Source organism: Amblyraja radiata, chromosome 6 (genome assembly GCF_010909765.2).
Source record: "Amblyraja radiata isolate CabotCenter1 chromosome 6, sAmbRad1.1.pri, whole genome shotgun sequence".
Classification (NCBI taxonomy): Eukaryota; Metazoa; Chordata; class Chondrichthyes; order Rajiformes; family Rajidae; genus Amblyraja; species Amblyraja radiata.
This window is the reverse complement of record NC_045961.1, coordinates 86045794-86058699: the sequence shown is the minus strand read 5'-3', so window position 1 is coordinate 86058699 and position 12906 is coordinate 86045794. Positions and strand designations below refer to the sequence as shown.

The window sequence follows — 12906 nt, the reverse complement described above, 5'->3', positions numbered from 1 at the left end:
CTCCCCATAACCTCTGACACCTGTAGTTGAGGCCAGTTCATTGGCTATATATAAGAGGGAGTTAGATGTGGCCCTTGTGGCTAAAGGGGTCAGGGGGTATGGAGAGAAGGCAGGTACGGGATACTGAGTTGGATGATCAGCCATGATCATATTGAATGGCGGTGCAGGCTTGAAGGGCCGAATGGCCTACTCCTGCACCTAATTTCTATGTTTCTATGTACTAATCAAGAATCTATCTATCTCTGCCTTAAAATTATCCACAGCTTTCTCTGGCAAAGAATTCCACAGATTCACCAAGCTGTGACTAAATACATTTCTCCTCATCTCCTTCCTAAAAGAACGTCCTTTAATTCTGTTGCTGTCTTGCTGTGCAGTGGCATGTCCCAGGAGATAACGGTGAACTGGCTTCAGTTTGAGGTGAGAAGCCATGCCCGATGCTATCAAGCAGAGCAATGTCACTGGAACTGTTCCGCGGGTGGTAGGATGGTCCTACATCAGACTTTGTCTGTAATTAGTGCTTTGTTGACTGCCTGGGATTGAAGCAGGAGGGTGTTCCTCTGAAGCTTTACAGCAGGGTATTAGGTGAGGTGACTCATCAACTACTTTCTCAGCCCTGTTTCCTCCTAGATTGAAGATCGTGTGTGATTATTACAGCCCACAGATGCACGAGTAACATAGTGTTTATCTGCTGAAAGTGTAGCCTTCCTTTTGCTTCACAGACTTGTCTCCTTCAAACCAGCAGCAAACTACCCGTGGAGGAAGATTAAAACAAAAATTACAACCTTTACACTTTGCATTTCTAATGCAGCATGTGGGCTCAGCTGGAGATGATCCTGAGTAATTACAGTGCACAGGAACACTCAGGGAACTGATGGCACTGAATCAGCAGTCAGGCAGGGTCAGGTCGAGTAAAATTAGTTTACAGATAATTTATCATCAGCTTCCAAGCCACTCTTTTCCATCCTTGTGATCCTGATCCCACCTTTGCAGTGAACCTAGGGAATTTTTGGCCACAGAACGCATGAGAAAAGTCTTTAGATTTCAGAGATACAACGCGAAAACGTGCCCTTTGGCCCAAGTGTGCACCAACCATGATCACCACGTACACCACATATTAGGGACAATTTACAACAACATACTAGAAGCCAATTGACCTACAAACCTATACGTCTTTGGAGTGTGGGGGGGAAACCAGAGCACTCGCAGAAAACCCACGTGTTCACAGGGAGAACGTACAAACTCCATGCAGATAGCACCCGCAGTCAGGGTCTAACCCGGGTCTCTGGCGCTGTAAGGCAGCAACTCTATCGCTGCGCCACTGTGCTGCACCAAATATGTTGAAGGAGGTAGTTGAGTGGGACAATGGCACAGCTTGTAGAGCCTCTGTTCAACCCTGACCTCCGCTGTGATGTGGGTCATAGAGTAATTGGTGCTGTAAATTGTCCATAGTTTGTAGATGATACACAAATTGACGGCGTTATAGGTCAATATAGGTATTGACCTGTTGGAAATGTGGACAGAGAAATGGAAGATGGAAAATCTATCTATATACTCATTAAAAGTCTCATCTTGTATGCGTGCGTGCGTGCGTGTGTGCGTGTGCCTGTTTCCATATGTTTTTGTACCTTCATCAAAACGCTACGCCCTATCGTTTAAATTTTTACATATTCTGGCACATTTTTCCCCCTCCACGCAGTAATCAGGTTCACTTAAGATTTCATCCTATATTTCGCACGTTATTGACGATTCAAGTTTAAAAACAGTCAAAAAACGTTTCTCACACATTATTTTTCCAGGACTTTCCACTGATGATGTCACAATCCCACTCACAGTGCAACAATCACAATAGGCTCTCAAGCTGCCGAGTAACACACCCCCACACCACCCTAATACCCCTCCCCCCCCCCCGGTTATTCACACCCCCCACCCCCTCCTCCCCCCTGGTTATTCACACCCCCCGCCCCCACCCCCTCCCCCCCACGTTTTAAAACACCACCTTCCAGTGATGTCAGGGGGAGGGCCTCATTTCAAACCCAATGCCTCTGCGCTTTGTCTAGTATACAATAAATGGCGGGGGGCTTTAGGAACATTAATGTACAGAGAGATCTTGGGTACAACTGCATAGGTCCCGGGAAGTGGCCACACAAGTAGATAGGGTGGTAAAGAAGGCATGTGATATACTTGCCTTCATTGCTCAAGGTGTTGAATGTAAAAGTCGAGAGATCATGTCAGGTTGCAGCTGTATAAACCGTTGGTTGCACCCCAACTGGACCATTGTGTGCAGCTCTGATTGCCATATTACAGGGAGAATGTAAAGGCTTCGGAGAGGGTACAGAAGTGGTTCACCAGAATGTTAGCTGGATATGTGGGTATTAGATATAAGGAGAGGTTGGACAGATGGGTGACACGGTAGGCTTGCTGCCATACAGAGCCAGAGAACCGGGTTCGATCCTGACCATGGGTGGTGTATGTACGGAGTTTGTACATCCTCCCTGTGACCTGTGAGGGTTTTCTCCGAGATCGTTGGTTTCCTCCTGTACTCCAAAGACGTACAGGTTTGTAGTTTAATTGGTTTGGTATAAAATGTAAAATTGTCCCTAGTGTGCAGGATAGTGTTAATGTGCGGGGATTACTGGTCGGTATGGGCTCAGTGGGCCGAAGGGCCTCCTTTCATTCTGTATCTCTAAACTCTAAATTAAAACTAAACAAAGATTTGGATCACTTTCTCTGAAGTGTCGGAGGTTGAGGGGCAATATGATAAAAAATACATAAAATGTATAAGATGTATAGATAAGGTCTATGAATCTTTTCATGGGGTCAAATGTCAAATACTAGAGGGCATAGCTTGAAGTTAAAAGGGCAACGTTTCCAGGAGATTTACTCAGCAAGATTTTTAGATAGAGAATAGTAGGTGCCTAGAATGCGCTGCTAGTGAGATGGGAGAAGTAGATACAATGACAACATTAGAGAGGAATTTAGACAATCACGTAAATATACAGGAGATGGGGGCTGGGGGGGGGGGGGGGGGGGGGGCGGGATGGGGGGGGGGGGGGGGGGGGGGGGGGGGGTATTTCTAAGCAGATGGCATGAGTTTAATTTGGTATCATAGACAGCACAGACATCATGGCCGAAGGGCCTGTGCTCTACAGTTCCATGTTCAGGGTTCTTGTGCCAAAGAGATTGAGAGATGTGGGGGGAAGGCGAGATCAGGGACTTTAAGTGGTATTGCTTGGCGGAGCAGATCTGAAGGGCTGAATGCTGCAAATTTTATACATTTCTATGTTTCTATCGCACTCATCCTACCCTCTTCCTCTCCCCCATTCACCATGTAGAAACAAGGAACTGCAGATGCTGGTTTACAAAAAAAGACACAAAGCACTCGAGTAACTCAGCAGGTTACAATCCCAAAAGTGCTGGAGAAACCAGTCTGATGAAGGGTCTGGACCAGAAATGTCACCTATCCATGTTCTCCAGGAATTCAACCTGACGTACTGAGTACCTCCAGCATTTTATGTACTTTTTCCCCTCCTTTTACCATCTCCTTCTGTCGTTCTCTCCCTCTCGCAGTAGAACAGCACTTCCTGATGTTCAGACCTGTTCACCTTCCTGCGGAGCTGACGCTCACAGGGAGAGGTGGACTTGAAGAGCAGGATTGAATTTAAGAGGAAGCTGGAGGGATAGACATAGAGGGTATATGGTGTTGGGGGAGTTGGAGAGGGGTGGGAGGAAGCTGGTGTGGAGTAGGAACAAGCAGAGGGGCTGAATGGCCTGTTGCTGTCTTGTATGTTCTGTGTAAAGAATATATTTTATCTTAAGGGTAAAATGAGGGTAGAAGCAATAGGTAGCAAGGTGAAAAGTAAAAGTGGCAGGCAGACAAAACCAGGGCAAAAATCAAAAAGGGCCACTTTTCAACATAATTGTATAAGGGGTAAGAGCGTTGTAAAAACAAGCCTGAAGGATTTGTGTCTCAATGCAAGGAGTATTCGTAATAAGGTGGATGAGTTGAACGTGCAGATAGCCATTAATGATTATGATATAGTTGGGGTCACGGAGACATGGCTCCAGGGTGACCAAGGCTGGGAGCTGAACATCCAGGGATATTCAATATTCAGGAGGGATAGAGAGAAAGGAAAAGGAGGTGGGGTAGCGTTGCTGGTTAGAGAGGAGATTAACGCAATGGAAAGGAAGGACACTAGTTTGGAGGATGTGGAATCGGTATGGGTAGAGCTGCGAAACACTAAGGGGCAGAAAACGCTGGTGGGTGTTGTGTACAGGCCACCTAACAGTAGTAGTGAAGTTGGAGATGGTATCAAACAGGAAATTAGAAATGCGTGCGACAAAGGCAAAACAGTTATAATGGGTGACTTCAATCTACATATAGATTGGGTGAATCAAATTGGCAGGGGTGCTGAGGAAGAGGATTTCTTGGAATGTATGCGGGATAGTTATCTAAATCAACATGTAGAGGAACCAACGAGAGAGCAGGCTATTTTAGACTGGGTATTGAGTAATGAGGAAGGGTTAGTTAGCAGTCTTGTTGTACGTGCCCCCTTGGGCAAGAGTGACCATAATATGGTTGAGTTCTTCATTAGGATGGAGAGTGACATTGTTAATTCAGAAACAATGGTTCTGAACTTAAAGAAAGGTAACTTTGAGGGTATGAGACGTGAATTGGCCAAGATTGACTGGCAATTAATTCTAAAAGGGTTGACGGTGGATATGCAATGGAAGACATTTAAAGACTGCATAGATGAACTACAAAAATTGTTCATCCCAGTTTGGCAAAAGAATAAATCAGGGAAGGTAGTGCATCCGTGGATAACAAGGGAAATCAGGGATAGTATCAAAGCGAAGGATGATGCGTACAAATTAGCCAGAAAAAGCAGCATACCGGAGGACTGGGAGAAATTCAGAGACCAGCAGAGGAGGACAAAGGGCTTAATTAGGAAAGGAAAAATAGATTATGAAAGAAAACTGGCAGGGAACATAAAAACTGACTGCAAAAGGTTTTATAGATATGTGAAAAGAAAGAGATTAGTTAAAACAAATGTAGGTCCCTTGCAGTCAGAAACAGGTGAGTTGATCATGGGGAACAAGGATATGGCGGACCAATTGAATAACTACTTTGGTTCCGTCTTCACTAAGGAAGACATAAATAATCTGCCGGAAATAGCAGGGGACCGCGGGTCAAAGGAGTTGGAGGAATTGAGTGAAATCCAGGTTAGCCGGGAAGTGGTGTTGGGTAAATTGAATGGATTAAAGGCCGATAAATCCCCAGGGCCAGATAGGCTGCATCCCAGAGTACTTAAGGAAGTAGCTCCAGAAATAATGGATGCATTAGTAATAATCTTTCAAAACTCTTTAGATTCTGGAGTAGTTCCTGAGGATTGGCGGGTAGCAAACGGGGAATTACAGACCAATTAGTCTAACATCGGTAGTGGGGAAGCTGCTAGAGTCAGTTATTAAAGATGGGATAGCAGCACATTTGGAAAGTGGTGAAATCATTGGACAAAGTCAGCATGGATTTACAAAAGGTAAATCATGTCTGACGAATCTTATAGAATTTTTCGAGGATGTAACTAGTAGCGTGGATAGGGGAGAACCAGTGGATGTGGTGTATCTGGACTTCCAGAAGGCTTTCGACAAGGTCCCACATAAGAGATTAGTATACAAACTTAAAGCACACGGCATTGGGGGTTCAGTATTGATGTGGATAGAGAACTGGCTGGCAAACAGGATGCAAAGAGTAGGAGTAAACGGGTCCTTTTCACAATGGCGGGCAGTGACTAGTGGGGTACCGCAAGGCTCAGTGCTGGGACCCCAGCTATTTACAATATATATTAATGATCTGGATGAGGGAATTGAAGGCAATATCTCCAGGTTTGCGGATGACACTAAGCTGGGGGGCAGTGTTAGCTGTGAGGAGGATGCTAGGAGACTGCAAGGTGACTTGGATAGGCTGGGTGAGTGGGCAAATGTTTGGCAGATGCAGTATAATGTGGATAAATGTGAGGTTATCCATTTTGGTGGCAAAAACAGGAAAGCAGACTATTATCTAAATGGTGGCCGATTAGGAAAAGGGGAGATGCAGCGAGACCTGGGTGTCATGGTACACCAGTCATTGAAAGTAGGCAGGTACACAAAAATGCTGGAGAAACTCAGCGGGTGCAGCAGCATCTATGGAGCGAAGGAAATAGGCGACGTTTCGGGCCGCAACCCTTCTTCAGACTGATGGGGGGTGGGGGGGAGAAGGAAGGAAAAAGGGAGGATGAGGAGCCCGAGGGCAGGGGGATGGGAGGAGCCAGCTCGAGGGTTAAGGAAGGGGAGGAGACAGCAAGGGCTAGCAAAACTGGGAGAATTCAACGTTCATGCCATCCGGACGCAAGCAACCAATATGAGGTGCTGTTCCTCCAATTTCCGGTGTTGCTCACTCTGGCAATGGAGGAGACCCAGGACAGAGAGGTCGGATTGGGAATGGGAGGGGGAGTTAAAGTGCTGAGCCACCGGGAGTTCAGGTAGGTTCTTGCGGACTGAGCGGAGGTGTTCGGCGAAACGATCGCCAACCTCCGCTTAGTCTCCCCGATGTAAATCAGCTGACATCTAGAGCAGCGGATGCAGTAGATGAGGTTGGAGGAGATACAGGTGAACCTCTTTCGCACCTGGAACGACTGCTTGGGTCCTTGAATGGAGTCGAGGGGGGAGGTGAAGGGACAGGTGTTGCATTTCTTGCGGTTGCAACGGAAAGTGCCAGGGGAGGGGGTGGTACGGGAGGGAAGGGAAGAATTGACAAGGGAGTTGCGGAGGGAGCGGTCTTTGCGGAAGGCAGAAATAGGGGGAGATGGGAAGATGTGGCGAGTGGTGGGGTCACGTTGGAGGTGGCGGAAATGGCGGAGGATTATTTGTTGTATTTGCCGACTGGTGGGGTGAAAGGTGAGGACTAGGGGGACTCTGGATTGAAAGTAGGCATGCAGGTGCAGCAGGCAGTGAAGAAAGCGAATGGTATGTTAGCTTTCATAGCAAAAGGATTTGAGTATAGGAGCAGGGAGGTTCTACTGCAGTTGTACAGGGTCTTGTTGAGACCACACCTAGAGTATTGCGTACAGTTTTGGTCTCCAAATCTGAGGAAGGACATTATTGCCATAGAGGGAGTGCAGAGAAGGTTCACCAGACTGATTCCTGGGATGTCAGGACTGTCTTATGAAGAAAGACTGGATAGACTTGGTTTATACTCTCTAGAATTTAGGAGATTGAGAGGGGATCTTATAGAAACTTACAAAATTCTTAAGGGGTTGGACAGGCTAGATGCAGGAAGATTGTTCCCGATGTTGGGGAAGTCCAGAACAAGGGGTCACAGCTTAAGGATAAGGGGGAAATCCTTTAAAACCGAGATGAGAAAAACTTTTTTCACACAGAGAGTGGTGAATCTCTGGAACTCTCTGCCACAGAGGGTAGTTGAGGCCAGTTCATTGGCTATATTTAAGAGGGAGTTAGATGTGGCCCTTGTGGCTAAAGGGATCAGAGGGTATGGAGAGAAGGCAGGTATGGGATACTGAGTTGGATGATCAGCCATGATCATATTGAATGGCGGTGCAGGCTCGAAGGGCCGAATGGCCTACTCCTGCACCTAATTTCTATGTTTCTATGTTTCTATGTTAAGGTGTTCTCTGGGTACAGATGGGGAGATTGGCTCTGAATACGGGCAGGCGTAGCTGATACACCTTCCTGTGCCTTGGCACAAAACGCCCAGCATCTCTGGAGAATTGATGGGTCAGTTTTGATTAATAAATGCCATTCCGGTATCAGCCCTGGGCCCACTGATAAATACAATAGCTCCCGCACCCACATATCCACAAGGTTACATTTCTCAAACCCTCTGTGGTCCCATCCCTCCTTCTCTGCAACCAGCTTCATTATCCAAAACTTCTCATCTTTTTATTTCACATATGGTACACTTGCCTTCATTGCAAGGGGCATTGACTAGACAAATCTGGATGTCATGATGTAACTAGAATGCTGCATGGATTAGAGGGTTTCAGCTACAGGGAGAGGTTGGATAGACTTGGATTGTTTTGTCCCGAATGTCAGAGGTTGAGGGGAGACTTAACAGAAGTATTATGAGAGGCATAGATAGGATAGACAGTCAGAACCTTTCACCCAGGGTAGAAATGTCCAACACTGGAGGGCATAGCCTTAGGGTGAGAGGGGGAACATATAACGAAGATGTGCGGGGCAAATCTTTTACACTGGTGGTGGGTATGGGGCAATAGGGGACCTGGAACGCATTGTCAGGAGGTAGATACGATAGTGGCGTTTAATAGGCTTTTAGATAGGCTCATGGATATTATGTAGCCAGCTCTTGATTTAATCGTCCAGGCCCAGTCAGAATGAAATGCCAGGTTATCCCTGTTATGCTGTTTGTGTACACACTATACAGATGGATGATTCGATCAAGGTAACCCCATATCCCCAGACTTCAGGCATTAATAATATCTCTACTTTTAACCAAAGCCTCCACACACTGACCATCGATCCTGCCTACATCCATGTTCCACCAACAACAATGCCATGCATGTGTATGTATGTCCACACTGGTATACGCACACAGGCATACACACTTAAAGGTAGAATTCACATGCATGTGCATAGACACACATACACTCCCATTCAATGTGCCCTTGACTTGCATGCATTCATGCATGCATACATATGCTTTTTCACACACACACACACTCCAACACACACAGACAAATTCATTATTGTCATTCATCAGTAGTCACTGACAAATCTTGGCTTTGCGTCCAATTTAGAAATACATCATTAAGCAAATTAGTGAAGCATCAGATATTGTAAAGAGCAAGTTAGCGCAGTTCTCAATATTAGAAACTTCAGCAGCCATCTGTATTCATGAACTTCGACCCATCCAGGCAGAAAGCCTAACCTGGCGGAGTGAGAGAGTGCTGCACATTTGAAGATGCCCTCTTTTAGGCAAGACATGATACTTTGCCTCCTCTCTGTAGACTTAAAAGATCCATCTCCACTCTTCCAATTCAGACTTCCTGCCCTTTCCAAGTGTAATTGCTCCATCATTGGCAGCTGCGCCTTCAGTTGCCTAGTCCCTGAGTTCTGGTAATGGCTACTGATTCTCTCTACTTCACTCCTCTCTCTCCTCTTTCAAGTCCCTCTTGAACCTCTGTTCATCTGCAATGTCTTTCCGCACAGCAAGGCAAATGCCTTCATTCTGCATCCTTATGCTCCCTGCACCCACCACCCACTCTGTTCCAACCCCCACACCTATCGCCCAATATCCAACCCCACAGTCACCAACATTCACGGAATGCTTCTTGCTTTTGTTTAAACAAATGGACTGTGGGAGGATGATCTCTGCTTTCAGTGTAATATCTGTCCTCCAGTATGCTTCAGTGAACAAGTCAACAATAACAGGCCTCAAACTGCAACTCGATGTCTCAGATTGAAGGCATGTTGATTTTGGCGTTATCATTTAACTTCCCTCTCCTCTTGTACATTGGCGCCAGTCAAGAAATGCATGTTAAAAAAAAGAGGAGGAAGGTGTGAGATTTAGGAAGAGAATACCAATGCTTGGTGTCCATGCAGCTGAAAGTACAGTCATCGATGAGCTTGAGGCACATCAGGTACTTGAGCAGCTGACACAAAGCCTGCGCCATGCTTGGCTGCAATTGAGTCTTTAGCCATGCGATTCTGCAGGTGCAGCGCAGTCAGGTACTTGAAGTATGACGCATCTTCCAATCTTGAGATTGTAATTTCCATTACTAATCAGCTCTGTGTTCACCTGCATCTGTCCCTCTCTCTCTCTCTGAGATACTTGGATCGATAATTGCTCACTTGTCAAGACTTCCACTTCACAGAGACATTTCCAAACATAATGAGAAGCTTCTTTCTGAGCAGCGAGCCAAACAATTTAGCAAATAAAGTCAGCAAATATTTGGTTTTCCACATATTTGTTTTGGCACTGGTGGATGAGAATTCACCCGGGAATAATGAGTCGGGCAAGCTGTTTGTTGCAACATTGGGGCTAATTTTTCAATGCTTTATCCAATGCTTAGCAAGGAAGGAATCAGAAAGCATTGCAACATAACAAGAGACTCTTCAAAGATAGACACAAAAACCTGGAGTAACTCGGCGGGTCAGGCTGCTTCTGAAAAGGAAGAGGTGATGTTTCGAGTGGAGACCATTCTTCGGATCAGATCAGACTATTCGAATCCATAATGCTTGTGGAGTTTCCAAGTCCCCTTCAAGCATTTATCTCTTTCAAGTATTTCTCCAATTGGTTTGAGAATGTTTCAATGGTCTTTCATGTTCCAGATCATAAACGTTACTGCAAAACAATTTCTCCCCCTCGGGTCCGTCTGCGTTCACTTCACCCCGTGTTCCCTGGTCACACTGCGGTATGGTCATTGAGTTGAGTTGAGAACTTGCATCAGAACTGAGAGATAGCCCATATAAAGAGGTGGAAGAGAAGGAAGATACAGGGGCTTGTCTGTGATGGAAGAAACTAGATGAGGTGCGGGATGATGGCCAGATGGATCCAGAGGAAGGTAGGGAGGCAGGAGTTTAGAGACAGAGGCCGGAAGGTGATACATTGAAATAGAGAAAAAGGAAGACAAACACACTTTAAGGATTACTGACGGCTCAGTCTTGCTGACAATGGTCAGAGTGCTGCAGTATTCCAACCCCCTGGTCCCATCTCGAGTCGTGACCGCTACATTAACGATTTCCCTGGGGGCATCAGTTGTGTATTGTGCACCGATTGAAAATCATTGCAGAAAACTAGAATGCATACACATACGCAAGCAAGTGGCAAGTGGATCAGGATTAATTTCCAATCTCATTTAATGTCTGTGTTCCCGATAACATCACCTGGAACGGTCTCCTCCACATTCTCTCCCGCTCCGGATTACGGGCTGTTTGCTTTCTTCATTTCCACCGGCTACACATTCTCAACACTGAAGTGATTTAAAGCTGAGCTGGTTCTCATGACAGTTGCCCTCTACCCTCCTCGGTGGTTTCTGAGCTATGCACTGCGTCTCCGGCTTCTCAACGCTGCATGATTTCCGGCAACGCTGACTTGGGCAACAACTGAGGTGTTAAAACCAACCACGCCTTCATCCTGCTTCGGGAGTCAACGTTATTCCCTCCTCAACACTGAAGCAAAGCAATGTTACAGGCCCTCAGAATAATTTACAGGGAGGCAATTTCATTGATGTTTATCACAGAATGAGAATCTCAAAGGACATTACGAGACCATTACATTAACACTGATTGATAAAGAACCGGTCATTATTAAGATTAAGAAGGGTCTCGACCCAAAACGTCACCCATTCCTCTTCTCCAGAGATGCTGCCTGTCCCGTTGAGTTACTCCAGCATTTTGTGTCTATCTTCAATTTAAACCAGCATCTGCAGTTCTTTCCATAGAAACATAGAAAATAGGTGCAGGAGTAGGCCATTTGGCCCTTCGAGCCTGCACCGCCATTCAATATGATCATGGCTGATCATCCAACTCAGTATCCTGTACCTGCCCTTCTCTCCATACCCCCTGATCCCTTTAGCCACAAGGGCCACATCTAACTCCCTCTTAAATATAGCCAATGAACTGGCCTCAACTACCTTCTGTGGCAGAGAGTTCCAGAGACTCACCACTCTCTGTCATTATTAAGACTTGTTAACTACCATCATCAAGTTCCATTTGAACATCAGCTCTCCCTTATCTGGTTTCAGCTGTCACCTACGCCCCTCTGATCTTTAGTCTGCCCTTGCCACTTGTTCCATCTATCTATTTTTTTTCTCCTTACCAGGTGCCACCTATTATTTACCAACCTCGGTATCAATATCCCTCCCTCACCCAACTGGCTCAGTCTGCCCAACATCCCCCCACCCACCCGTTTCCACCTATCACCAACTATCCCCTTTTGTCTCTCCCCCTGCCTCTCGCCTCTTTATACTGGCTATGTCTCAGTGGCGCAGGCAGGGGTGAGAGAAGGGAACTACCCTCATGAGAGCAAGGAAGAGTACATTTAAGTTGAGGAATTGCTGAGCTGAGTGCCAGCATTTGTCAGTGGAAACAGGGTAACGGGTGTATGTTAAATATGTAGTGAGACAGATGCTATATAAATCAGAGCAGTGATTCCACAAACCATCCCTGGGTTACAAACGCTCGTGCTTTGGGCACTGCTACCACTTTATTATGATAACATTACCAGTTGCTGGTGATGAGATCTAATGCCCCTGTCCCACTTAGGAAACCTGAACGGAAACCTCTGGAGACTTTGCGCCCCACCCAAGGTTTCCGTGCGGTTCCCGGAGGTTCCCGGAGGTTTTTGTCAGTCTCCCTACCTGCTTCCACTACCTGCAACCTCCGGCAACCACCTGCAACCTCCGGGAACCGCACGAAAACCTTGGGTGGGGCGCAAAGTCTCCAGAGGTTTCCGTTCAGGTTTCCTAAGTGGGACAGGGGCATTACTATGTGCAAACTAGCGGCTGCTTTTGCTATGTTACCTCATTGACCACTGAGTCAATGAGGTACTGAGGGTACACCACAGTGTCAGAGATTGCACTTCCTTCTCAAGTTCCTTTTCCTTCCTTCTCTAGAAGATCCATGGGACTGTTTTGCGAAAGAGTTTTCCTTGGCATTCAGGATCAATATCAACAAATAAAAAGACAATTTGGTCATTGCTATTTGCAGATGGAAGCTTTCTCTACCAACACTGATTGCTGCATTTCCAACATTACCACAGTGATCACATCAGGAGCATTTCACCATCTGTGAAGCTTTTTGTTCACAGAGTGAGGCTGTGAAAGATGCTCAAGAAACACAATTTTATTTTCTTCAGTGTTGGCTGACACTTGAAGGTCATTTTACTGGGAGGCC

At 46.1% G+C, this 12906-nt stretch overlaps 1 protein-coding gene across 2 annotated transcripts in view; it reads right to left on the bottom strand.

Annotated features, from left to right (window-relative positions):
* Positions 1-12906, bottom strand: part of itgbl1 (integrin subunit beta like 1) — a 150340-nt gene that overhangs the window by 47383 nt on the left and 90051 nt on the right. The gene's annotated exons all lie outside the window — the stretch shown is intronic.